The sequence below is a fragment of the Musa acuminata genome, unplaced genomic scaffold, assembly GCF_036884655.1.
Source record: "Musa acuminata AAA Group cultivar baxijiao unplaced genomic scaffold, Cavendish_Baxijiao_AAA HiC_scaffold_1105, whole genome shotgun sequence".
NCBI classification, from domain to species: domain Eukaryota; kingdom Viridiplantae; phylum Streptophyta; class Magnoliopsida; order Zingiberales; family Musaceae; genus Musa; species Musa acuminata.
The window spans coordinates 41,565-52,603 of record NW_027021318.1 but is presented as its reverse complement, the minus strand read 5'-3'; the positions used below and the strand labels follow the sequence as shown (position 1 = coordinate 52,603).

General features: G+C 42.5%; 1 non-coding gene across 1 annotated transcript; it reads right to left on the bottom strand.

Annotated features, from left to right (window-relative positions):
- Window positions 1-1,506: 1,506 nt before the first annotated feature.
- On the bottom strand, window positions 1,507-1,589 carry TRNAY-GUA (transfer RNA tyrosine (anticodon GUA)). The gene has a single exon. It is a non-coding gene; the product is annotated as a tRNA-Tyr (tRNA).
- Window positions 1,590-11,039: the final 9,450 nt, after the last annotated feature.

Sequence of the window (11,039 nt, the reverse complement as noted above, 5' to 3'; positions counted from 1 at the left end):
GTTAAGTGAGTTCCCTTTCTAAATAAAGTGGGTAAGCGAACCACTGAAGCAAAGCCTTAGACTGACTGAACAAAGCTAGGAAGTAGGCGGAATGGAAAAAGCAAAGGGGACAAGGGCGGTCGTTGCTTGGCGCGAAGGCTGCTGGTTCAGGTTTAGGGTAAGGTACTAAAGGTCCTCGGACTTCCAGGCGGTTTTCTTTTGGGCAGCAGTTCACCGTTGGATCTCGCTAATACAGCCTCCTATGGTTTTCGTTACCGAGATATCTTTTCTTTTTTCCCAGGGATTATTTGGGTAATCAGCTCCCATGCTGCAAACAGTGAAATCTTATCCTTGTCGCTCTTCTTTCCTCGTGGGCAGGAAGCACACCAGCTACGTGCGTTGCGTGATTCCACTGTGTTTTTTGCACTTGACTGGGTGGACAGTTGACCGGAAGAGAACTTAGATTCGCCCGGCCTGCTGGCTAAGGCATGCTTATCTTGTGTGACAACACTACTGAGCGAGTGGCTCTTCTAGTCGGGCAGCTGTGTGACAACACTACGGAGAAAGCTAGCTTTTGTGTAACATGCTATGGTCTCAACGCTCTTACGAGGTAGTGATTAGTTTCACGCGCTCTAGCGTGCAGTTAGGAGGATTAGCCACAATATGAGCGGTACCACCCATCCTACGCGTATACCTATAGGGGGCCGTCCGTCCTACAGCCGCCCGAAGAGGAACTGCAGTGATCTTGAATAGGGATCCTACTGCGATAAAGAGAATCCCAAGAAAAATACCACTAGATTGAGCACCAGTTATTTCGTATCCGGTGAAAATCTTGGCTAATTGATCGAAGTGGGTAGCTCCAGTAGACCCATAGATCATGGAACAAATAGGGTGGGTTTGAGAAACTTATAGTATAGACGCTAACCCCCCTCGTAACCGTACGTGCGACTCTCACCGCATACGGCTCGCACAAAGACTCTGAATTCCATTCCATCCTGAGCTTTTGAATCCACCTATCCCTCTCCAATCCTCGATCATACTTGCATTGCTTAAAGTCCAATCCTCGATCATACTTGCATTGCTTAAAGAATATAGCGTTAAGATGCTTAAAGAATATAGCGTTAAGATAGAGTATAGAAGCGTTAATCTAAAGTGGAGAATCTATGAAAAACAGAGCATTGCTTCCGAGGGCTAAGAAGCTTCGAGGAGTTTGAAACGGAAAAGTAAGGTCAGCGTCAGCTGCTGGCTGCTGGGTAAGGGTATCGCTGGGCTTTGTCCCGAACCAAGGAGGCATTATTAAGGGTGCATGCGTGTGCCGACAGACGTAAAGCCTACGCCTAGCTTCTATTCTAGTTGGGATTGGATATAGCTGATAATGGGAATATCTAACGATCGTAGTTGTTCGCCAACCTCTCTAACTAGCATACGATACAATTGCAATTAGTCTATCTTACTAAAGAGAAAGAGCTTCGCTCGGCCTACGCTGACGCCTACTTGATCTTATCTTGAGTCTACAACAACAATAAGTGGGAGAGGCAGGATTCGAACCTACGTAGAAAACCTTCAACAGATTTACAGTCTGTCGCTTTTGACCACTCAGCTACTCTCCCCTTTCCAGGGCCTTAGCACCCAGAAATCCACTCGAGAAAGAAATCAATAAAGAATAAGAAGGATGGTGGCCTTCGTTCTGAATTAAGTGTTGGTTAAAGTTAAGAAGAAGGAATGGAACTAGAAACTATTAGATTAGCTAGCTTGGCGGGAGACTAAGGGAATGGAGTAAGTTCATAACTATTTCTGTAATGCAAGGGGCTTTGCTTCGTAGACTGCTTACCTATCATTGCGCCTTCCATTGATAATGTTGAGTTTGACAATGAATGAGATTGGGAAAGTACAATGGCAAAAGGAAGGAGCTGAAAGCCTTAGCTCATTATTTGGTACGAATATCGGTGAAATGAAGAAATCCATATTGTTGCTCTTATTCCACAGGCTCTAGAAAGGCTTTACTGGAGGAGACAGACCCTATGATCATTTAGAAGTGAAGCGTAATAGATCCGAAATTAATGCCTAATTAGATTCGAAGTAAAAACGACCATTTCTTTTGAGACATCGGAATCCTTAGTTATATATTAGTATATGGACTCCTATAGATCTTTGTACCACGGAATTACAATAGGAGGAAGTACTTTTCATTGTGTGGTTAGAAAGAGAAATATCTGCTGCGATACAACAACGTATTGGCAAAACCTTGGGAATGATTCAAGCTCTAGCAGATAGAAGACACTTTGAAAGAAAAGAGGACCTTATACCGTCTAGAAGAAATGAGAGTTTGTTTAGTATTGTCTATAGTGGGCATATCCATTCTACTAAGTGCTTTTTGTAATGCCTTTGGGGCGTTTTAGCCGATCTCCGTATAGGTCTTTCGGATCGCCCTTTCCAGTATTGCTTGCTCCTATTGGGCTTCTTATGTCAGGATATGGATAGAAACATACACATATATATATAAGATAAGATCAATATGTTCTTTATTTCAAGATATAGGATAAGATCAATATGTTCTTTATTTCAAGATAAGAGAGATATGTTCTTTATTGATTTCTTTATAAGGAAGGTGGTCTCTACGAGCTGCTGCTCAATCTATTAGTTATTCCATTCCAATTCTAAGTGCAAAAAGGATTAGTGCCAGATACGAGAAAGGGTTGGTTCTCCTGTGGGTGGCCCATTGATTCTTTTTGTCCTTTATTTAGTGAATCCTAACTCATCTCTTTATTATTATTTAGTGAATCCTAACTCATCTCTTTATTATGGATTAGAAACGGGGATGTGTATAATAAATAGTATACAGATAAAGAGCCAAAGTCAAAAGAGCGATCGGGTAGCAAAAGGAAAGGGAAGGAAAGCTAAGCTCGCTAACGCCGGTGTAGCTGCCTTTGTCCTGCAAGCCAAGTTATTAGTATAGGGCCTCTGCAAGAAAGGGTAGTGCCTTGCGTCAATTCCATGATTCTCTTTTGGAGCGGTTGCGTTAGAGAGGTTTCTTCCCTTGTGCGCCGGTCCGGGTAAGAAGAAAAGTACGGACAGGCGGCTTATGCCCTATAGCAATCAGTCTAGTCCTATATGGAAGCAGTGCAGTTATTGTAGATGGAAGCCCACGTAGCGGCAGCTCCTAACGCTATAGTCACTCGCATTAGCTGACGAAGACATGAACTCACATAACTCCCTACGCGCAACTCATTCATTTAAATAGAACTTCCAAATCCAATTCACTGGAAAATGTAAAGAATATTGAACTAAGTAGCCAGAGCCGATTGGAGGTCCAGTATCTAGCTCACTCTGGTGCCGGTATGGAATTCTAATTAGGGTACCGATCATCGGATTCTAATAAGTCATAGTTGCTTGTCGGGTCAACTCAAGCCTATAAGCCCCATAAGCGAAGGAAAAGAGTCGGGGTTAAGGGAATAAGAGGGAAAGGTAATAAGATAGTACATATGATTGGAAGTTACAGCTCCATATATATGCAAAAAGTAGCAAAATGATTGTTACGAGGGAAATGACAGTTGGAAGGCCTCAAAATATGACTTTTGTGAGCTCCCCTTATGGCAAAACCTAGCAAAATGCACTTACGAGGGAAATGCAAGTTTTTTCACTATAAATTGATGATTTTGTGAGCTCCCCTTATGGCAAAACCTAGCAAATTGGAGTTTTGAAAGAGAGAGCTCCTTAAGATTACTTAATCTATTAAAGACACAGCATCCAGCATCCCTGAAACGGAATAAGGAAATATGAGCAAAGTCTACTTTACTTATTCACCAATCTTCCGAGCTGACAGAGTTTAAAGCTTACACGAGTTCTTCTCATTCGCCAATCGTTCAATAAAGATATGGGTATTTCAGAACAGTAGCATCAGAATCAGCAGTCAGAGTAAAGTCAACGAGATCAGTAGATGAAAAAGAATCATGAGTGAGCTCCGATATAATAAGGGTAACTAACCGCCCTAGTGCGAACCTATTTGCTATCAGCCAAGTAACTGCTAGACTCAAAGAGTAGAGGGCCTTATAGTAATTTGCTTCAACTAGGGATGAAACAATCACTCGAACAGCCTATCATCTATAATACCAGGCGGGAGCTATAAACAGGTATATACGAAAAAGCACATCTTCCTCAACTGGGCTCGAGTTGCATAAGCCTTATTTTGGGGCATCCCATCTGCCCGGAGTTGCTTCTGATTCCATAGCTAACTAAGCCCTTCTATATGTAACCCATCATCAAGTCAAGCCTAACCAAAGCGTAACTCCGCGTGACACTCACTCTCACTTCCTGTTAAAGAAACCTATTTGTATATAAAAACACAATATAGTATATTTCAAGTCAATTGTATGGTATTCACTTCTATTATCTCGATGACTTGAATCGCCCGCATCAGGCTAGAGAAGAAGGCCTTCATGTGCAAAGGCTAGGCACCTTTAAGCCCCTGGGATTCCTAAAGTCAGTGCCACAGATGATGAAATAGCAGCAAGAGCAGTTAGTCATTCTATTGCAAAGACGGGGGCAAGCAGACAAGACGACAAGAAGACACTAAAGCACAACATAAATAATCAAAACAACATAATTGATTTCTATTGTGCGTCAGTCGTTGCACGGCAGGAGCTGAGCCCAGGCTATTTGAACACAATCTATTGCAAAGAGATGAAAGAGCATCTTATTATATTCCTGCACTCTCACTGGGATGAGTATGAGTCCGCATACTACTATTAGAGCTTCTCTTCGAGGAAAACCTCCCTGCATATTTGGATCGGGCATAAGGGCATAACTTGAAAGGAATCAGTGCCAAGAGCGGCTAGTACTCCGAGAGCAGTTAACCTTATAAGTTGAACACCGGTTACGTCTTTCTTTTGCAGCGTTTAGGAATGAAAGAGAAGTTGATTCAATTGCTAGTCTTACAATTATTCTTGAACAACCTATTCCTATTCATGCGACAACAGCACATTCTCTGCCCACTCTTTAACAATGTCATTAGCTTTCCTTAGTAAGCCTTCTGCTCCTCGAATCCCTAAGGGAGATTAAGTAAGTTCAGTTACTTCCCAAATCAGTACCTGGCTTCATTACCTAAAAAAGCTTATTCGATCACAGTTGATTCCGTGCATGAAAGTTAGGTTAGGCGTGCAGGATCACCTGTCTATTTCGATGTGTGGAAGTTGGGCGCTTACGGTATTTTCACTCTTCAAGGCATCTTTTCTAGAGCCCCCCCTTTTGATCTTTATCCTGATGGCGCTCTCTTACTAACTATTGGTTTTGGTGCTTTAGCCAGCCTCACTCCTCTATGAAACAGATGATAAAGTGTGGGAATGCGGTGTCGTTACTTTTTCCTTGAAAGGCATCCTCCGTTGACGAATCCATTTTTGGCCTACGATTCCCCTAAGAATCGATCAGGAAAGAAGGCGTTGAAAAAGGATTCCAAATCAGATCAGGCTTTCCTCACTTTACTTGAGCAGTCAGCTTTTAGCTTTCCTCACTTTACTTGAGCAGTCAGCTTTTCAAAAAGAAGGCTATGCTGAGCCAAGCACAAGCAGTAGTCTCAAAGAGTGATTGGATCAATAAGGCCGAAAGCTACCAACCCTTTCGTTTTGCACTTTTGAAAGCTCATTTGTCGCTCTCTTGTCCGTTAGTGAGTGATTCCTCGTATGTGTAAATACGGGTAGCTTTTCATATATAAGCTCATCTCTTTCCCCGGATTGATCTTCGATCATGGTCACGAGAGTGGATTCGGTTGGTTCCATAGCATCGCTTCCTACTAGCAAGTCAGGTAAGTAGGAACAACTAACTACTAGTCTTGATCGATCTAATCTATTCTGAGCTTTCTTTGCTTGCTCTAAACCGACAGGAGCTACTTTACCCAGGTAGTTGATTACAGAACAGAACTAACCGGAGCAACATAGAGTTACCTGAATCAAAGTTCTCCTTGCTTATCTATCTTGAGCAACTGGACGAGAGGACAATTAACAGAGAGAAAGAATTCGGACATAAGATAGGACGCTAGAGACCGGACCTCTCCACCCAACGACTTCCTCCTCTGACTCAGTCTACTACTTAAGAAAAGGAAATCACAAACAAGAAAGCTGGCAGTCCTTAGGAAACGGAAAGGGAGGCAAGGAAGCACCTGTATTGCTGAAAGCGCAGGCATAAAGGCAATATCTTACCCTCTTCGACTAAATGACACATCTAATCCTAGCTTATCTATCCTGCCTTCCTCGAAACCTAGTAGGAGAAACAAAGGGGAGTACTTATTACACTCAAAGTCAAGGAAGTAAGAATAAGAGCAAGAGCGGACAATCTTGGGATACAAATAATTCGAACAGAAGATAGGAAGGTCCTAACAATATAGGAATTCTCACCCTTACACGCTCGTGGGGTAGAAAAGATGGAGGATAACCCTATGGAAGGAAGGCTAGTCCGGAAACTGCAAGCTGTCGACGAAAAGGAAGTTTCCTTTACTGAGCCAGAGATGTGATCTAGCTCTCATCTTACTTTCCCGATACCAGTCAATTGGAAGGTCAGCTGTTAGAAAGAGAAAGCTCTAAGCTAGGCAATTCCATTGCAATAGGTTTCATACCTACCCATCAACTGATAGGAGATCCAGGATGTGAACAATCTTACCTTAACTCAAGATAAGGATCAGACTCATAAGCTTTGCGTGCGGTATCAAGTTCAGGGTCAATTCTCTCTTAAGCACAGGTTGAATCTCATGGAACAGTAGAAAGAATAACAAGCAGTGCTATTGACTCATATAAGAAGAACAAGCCAAGCAGTGCTATCATATTGACTCATATAAGAAGAACAAGCCAAGCAGTGCTATTGACTCATATTTATACACCACATGTGCACAACTGAGAGAAAATCCATTAATTATGATGGAGATGTTAGAGTACAAGGCTAGGTGGTGGTACGAGATTCCTGCCCTAATTTGGATTTCATGCCTGGCTTCTTATCCATCATCTTTTAATCTATCTTCAGCTGATGATCTTTTCACAGCGGATTCTACTGCTCTAGCTTTTTCTCCTTATTAGGCTTATATCAAGTATCTTCCCTCGGCGTCGGCACCAACACGGATTTCTTCACTAACATGGCAACAAAGCCTTTACTTTATCTTGATTCTTTTCTTTTTTCGATCTAAACTATACTACCACTTACTGCCCGGTCAACTCTAAACTCTAGGAGACAGTTAAGCTCCTGCCGCTCTTTTAGCTCGTAGGTGCCTCAATCAATTCTACTCTTCAGGCTAACGGAAGTTCAGCGGTACCTACATCAATCTTCTATTCTCGGGGTGATGGTGATTCAAGTACGAAGTAAGGAAAACTCGCAAGACTAAGTGCTTACGGAGAGTTCAGTTAGTTTCGGTCTTCTCAGCTAACGTGAAAGAATCAGATAGGGTGCAAGCAAGAACTAGTAACGGTTTTTCCTAATTCCGCTGGATTCAATCCAACACTTAAATCAACTCTCGGGTCGGGGTGCCCATCCTCTATTCTTTATAGAACAAGCAAACAAGTAAGCAACAAAATAAGCAAGAGAAGAGAAGAGAGATTGGTATAGTAGAAGAACACTAGCGGCAGTAACAAATAATAACTGTGTCGGTAAAGTAGCCAGCAGTAAGTGGTAAGTCTCAAAGATCTGAGTAAGGATCCAATGAAGCAAGTTGGAATTCCACCCTGTAGTTCAAGTTCGAATTGACCGTCGTAGTCAAAGAATTAATATAGTACTAAAGAAAGGTATTTATTCCCCTAGTATACGCTTGGTCCCTACTAAACAGGTCTTACTCATAACCGCCGGACTTATTCAACACTCTAAAACACTTGAGTATAGACTGGGCCTATTGACTACCCAGGACAGGACAATCACCTCTCTCTCTACAACAAGGGAAGGAACCATCAAGATATTGGTGTAAAATGCACTATCACAGCACTTATGTTGTTTTATGGTAAATGGACCTATGAATTCGCTTCCATTGCATTATTTGAGGCTTTCTGAGGGTTCCCTTGCTTCTTTTGTAACACCTGATTTCGAGTGGCTTGTCGGCTTGTCTGCCGCTGCTGGCTACTCTATACCTCTAACACTTCTACTAGCAATCCGTAAAGGTAGGCTCACTTAAACAACACTTGAAACTTTACCTCGAACAGAACAACTCTACTGCTGAAACAGAACTACTCGTATACTAGGAACCGCTCCTTAGCGCAACATTACACAAAGGGAGTCTAGCTCCCCTTGCCTTACCTTACTTTATAACTGGAATTGGGGATGAAACTATAACTAGGCGAACAGATGATCTTATCCCTTACTTAGGAGACAATAGGAAGTGGGTAAGAAAGGACTAGAAGGGCAAAGCGTATACTAACTCCCCTGATTCTGTTTCCTATGCTGCTGACTTTATTGTCCCTTGAAAGCAGTCGATTTCCCTTTCATGCACTTGCTGACTACTTAACCTCTGATTCAGTAATTACTTCTTTCTATATGAGATGAAACTAATAGGGCATAAAAGCAAGTACTTAACCTCGCCTCTCCTTCTTACTGAACTGCTGACCTTGAAGAGATCTGAGTCCAATAACTAGGCCAATAACTTCCCTCGGCTTCTCTACTTCCTCTATGAACTCCGGCTAATCTACCTATGGCAACTGCCAAGCTACTAGGCAAGTCACTGCTAACGGGCAAGCTTAGTATACTACTCAGGTATTGCACTAATTCTGATTTATTACTCCTCGACTCCGAGACTCAAGTACTTACTTGTCCCCTACAAAATGAGATCTTATCTTTACTAAGGAAAACAGATGAAACAGGGGATTATTACTATAACTCGAACAGGAGCAGTACGACGAGCAGTACGACCTGACCTGGCCTCTCCTTCTTACTTAAATGCTTACCGAGCCTACCCACTTCCCCGCATCAAACCCGGGATTCAGACTAGAACCATGAACTTAAGAGCTGTCTCTTTTCTCTTTACCAACTAACCTAACTCGGGCTCTTTTCACTCTGGCTTGGCTCTATCTCCCAGCGACTGCTTCCATTCCTTTACTGACGAGTGCAATTCCGTAATTGGTCAGCTCCCTTCTTGGATTTACCGGTTGCATTCTTGTCCTTACCAGTTCTATTCTTTACTTAGTACCAATATAGGAGTTCTGGTCATACCCGGCATCAGGCTCGGACTTACCGCTTTCAGTCTTACACCGATCAACTCCATTCTCGTTAGCACTGGTTTGGTTCTCATACTGACTGGTTTCAGCCCGTTGATTGGTGGAATCCCTTGTTTGATCCGTTCACATATATAAAGAGAATATAGAATTTAGTATACATTTAGGAGTTGAAAAGCAAGGAGCAATTGTACGACTTTTCTATATTATTTGTGATTTTAGAAATGGTGATTCACGCCTCTGATCTCTCCTCTGATCTTTTCTTTAGAAATCAACTAATAGCTTCCCGAGCCTAGTAACTGACTTCCTAGCCTAGTTACTGAATTCCACAAGTAAGTAAACAAAACCACCCCTATCCCTTAGTTACAGGTAGTTTTCGGAGAAGAAGCAAAGAAATCAGCCTCCCCGAGCCCAGTCACTTCATGAAACCAGCATACCCTACCCGAGCCAGTACTTAATGGAGCTATCCGACCCTTACCCTTGTAATATCATTAAATAAGTGAACCGATCCCTTTCCCTAACAAGCAAGTAAGTATAAAAGCCTACCCGAGCCGCCAAGACACGTATAATGTGTAGCGGCAGTCGGAGATAGATTTCTTCTTTTCTTAACACAAGCACTTTCTCCTAGTATAGGAATGACACAGCTACCCACAAAGTCAGTAAACTACCTTCTCGCCCACTACTGGACTAGCTACTCTAAACTCCACTTTCATAGCTTCCCGAGCCTTGACCTTGAAGTTAGGATTTGAACTCTGGCTTGGCTTCTTCTCTTTAGAAAGGATAACTGATGAAACTACTCTACTACTGGACTGACCTCTATCTCTCGCCAACAACGACTTCTGGAACTATACTTTCTATTGGACCCGGAACTATACTTTCTATTGGACCTGGGCTTGTATACCCAAACTATGTCTGATCTTTCTTCCGCAACTCTCTTCTTTAGTTCAATAGGGGCAGAAGCTAGTTCAAAGGAAGGGGAAGCTGCTCTCACTCAAGTAAGCAGCAAGCGGGCTAGTACACTAAAGCAGAAGAAAAGAAGGCGCAGAATCCTTATTTTCATCAGTATCATCAGCAGAATTGCCAGCCCTTATTTAAGCTCTGTGTCAGTTCATAAAGTTGAGTTCGAGCAGAAGCAGGAAGTACTGATGTTCGTCAACAAGAACAAGAGCAGGGGCAGTGATAAAGTAGGGTGTTGTTGGCAAAGAAATACTTTCATTCTTGCCCTTACTGGTTTCATTCTGACTGTTGCTTGGCCCCTATTCTTATACAATACCAGGTTAATAGTAGTTATATCAGAAAACTCTACCCTTCCATGATACCGAGTAAACTAACTTCCCCTAGTGCTCCTGCCTTTAAGAGCGGTAAGTCAACTCAATTCTTAGAGGAGCACATACGAGGTTTGTTCAGAGCACAGGGACTCGACTAACGCTGGTATGGCCAGGTCGCGTATAGGAGAAAGGAAAGCCCAAATATTCCATTCTTCAGTAGTTTCTTGCCTTGCTCTCTCGCTTTCTCATTTCCCTCATTTCCGAACTCCCCTTTCTGAACCGAACTTGACTTTCATTGCGAACAGAAACATTATTTACAGATACAGCTTGAACACACCTGATTGATAATCCTTTCCTTGAATAGCGGATTCGGGAGCTCACACTGCTTTATATCTTGAAACTTATTACTATCCCTTTGCTTAACTCGACTTCCACTTATGCTCTTTTCACTCATTAGTGACTTTCTTTCTTATGAGACCGCTAAGGCTCTTGCTACTATCTGATAGAATACCTCTTGCTCCCCTCTGGCAACAAGACTATATTCCTGGCACTGCAGCTGAACCTTCACTTACTTGCATTCTGACTTGATTACTTCTTAGGTTCATTCTGAAATGACTTATTC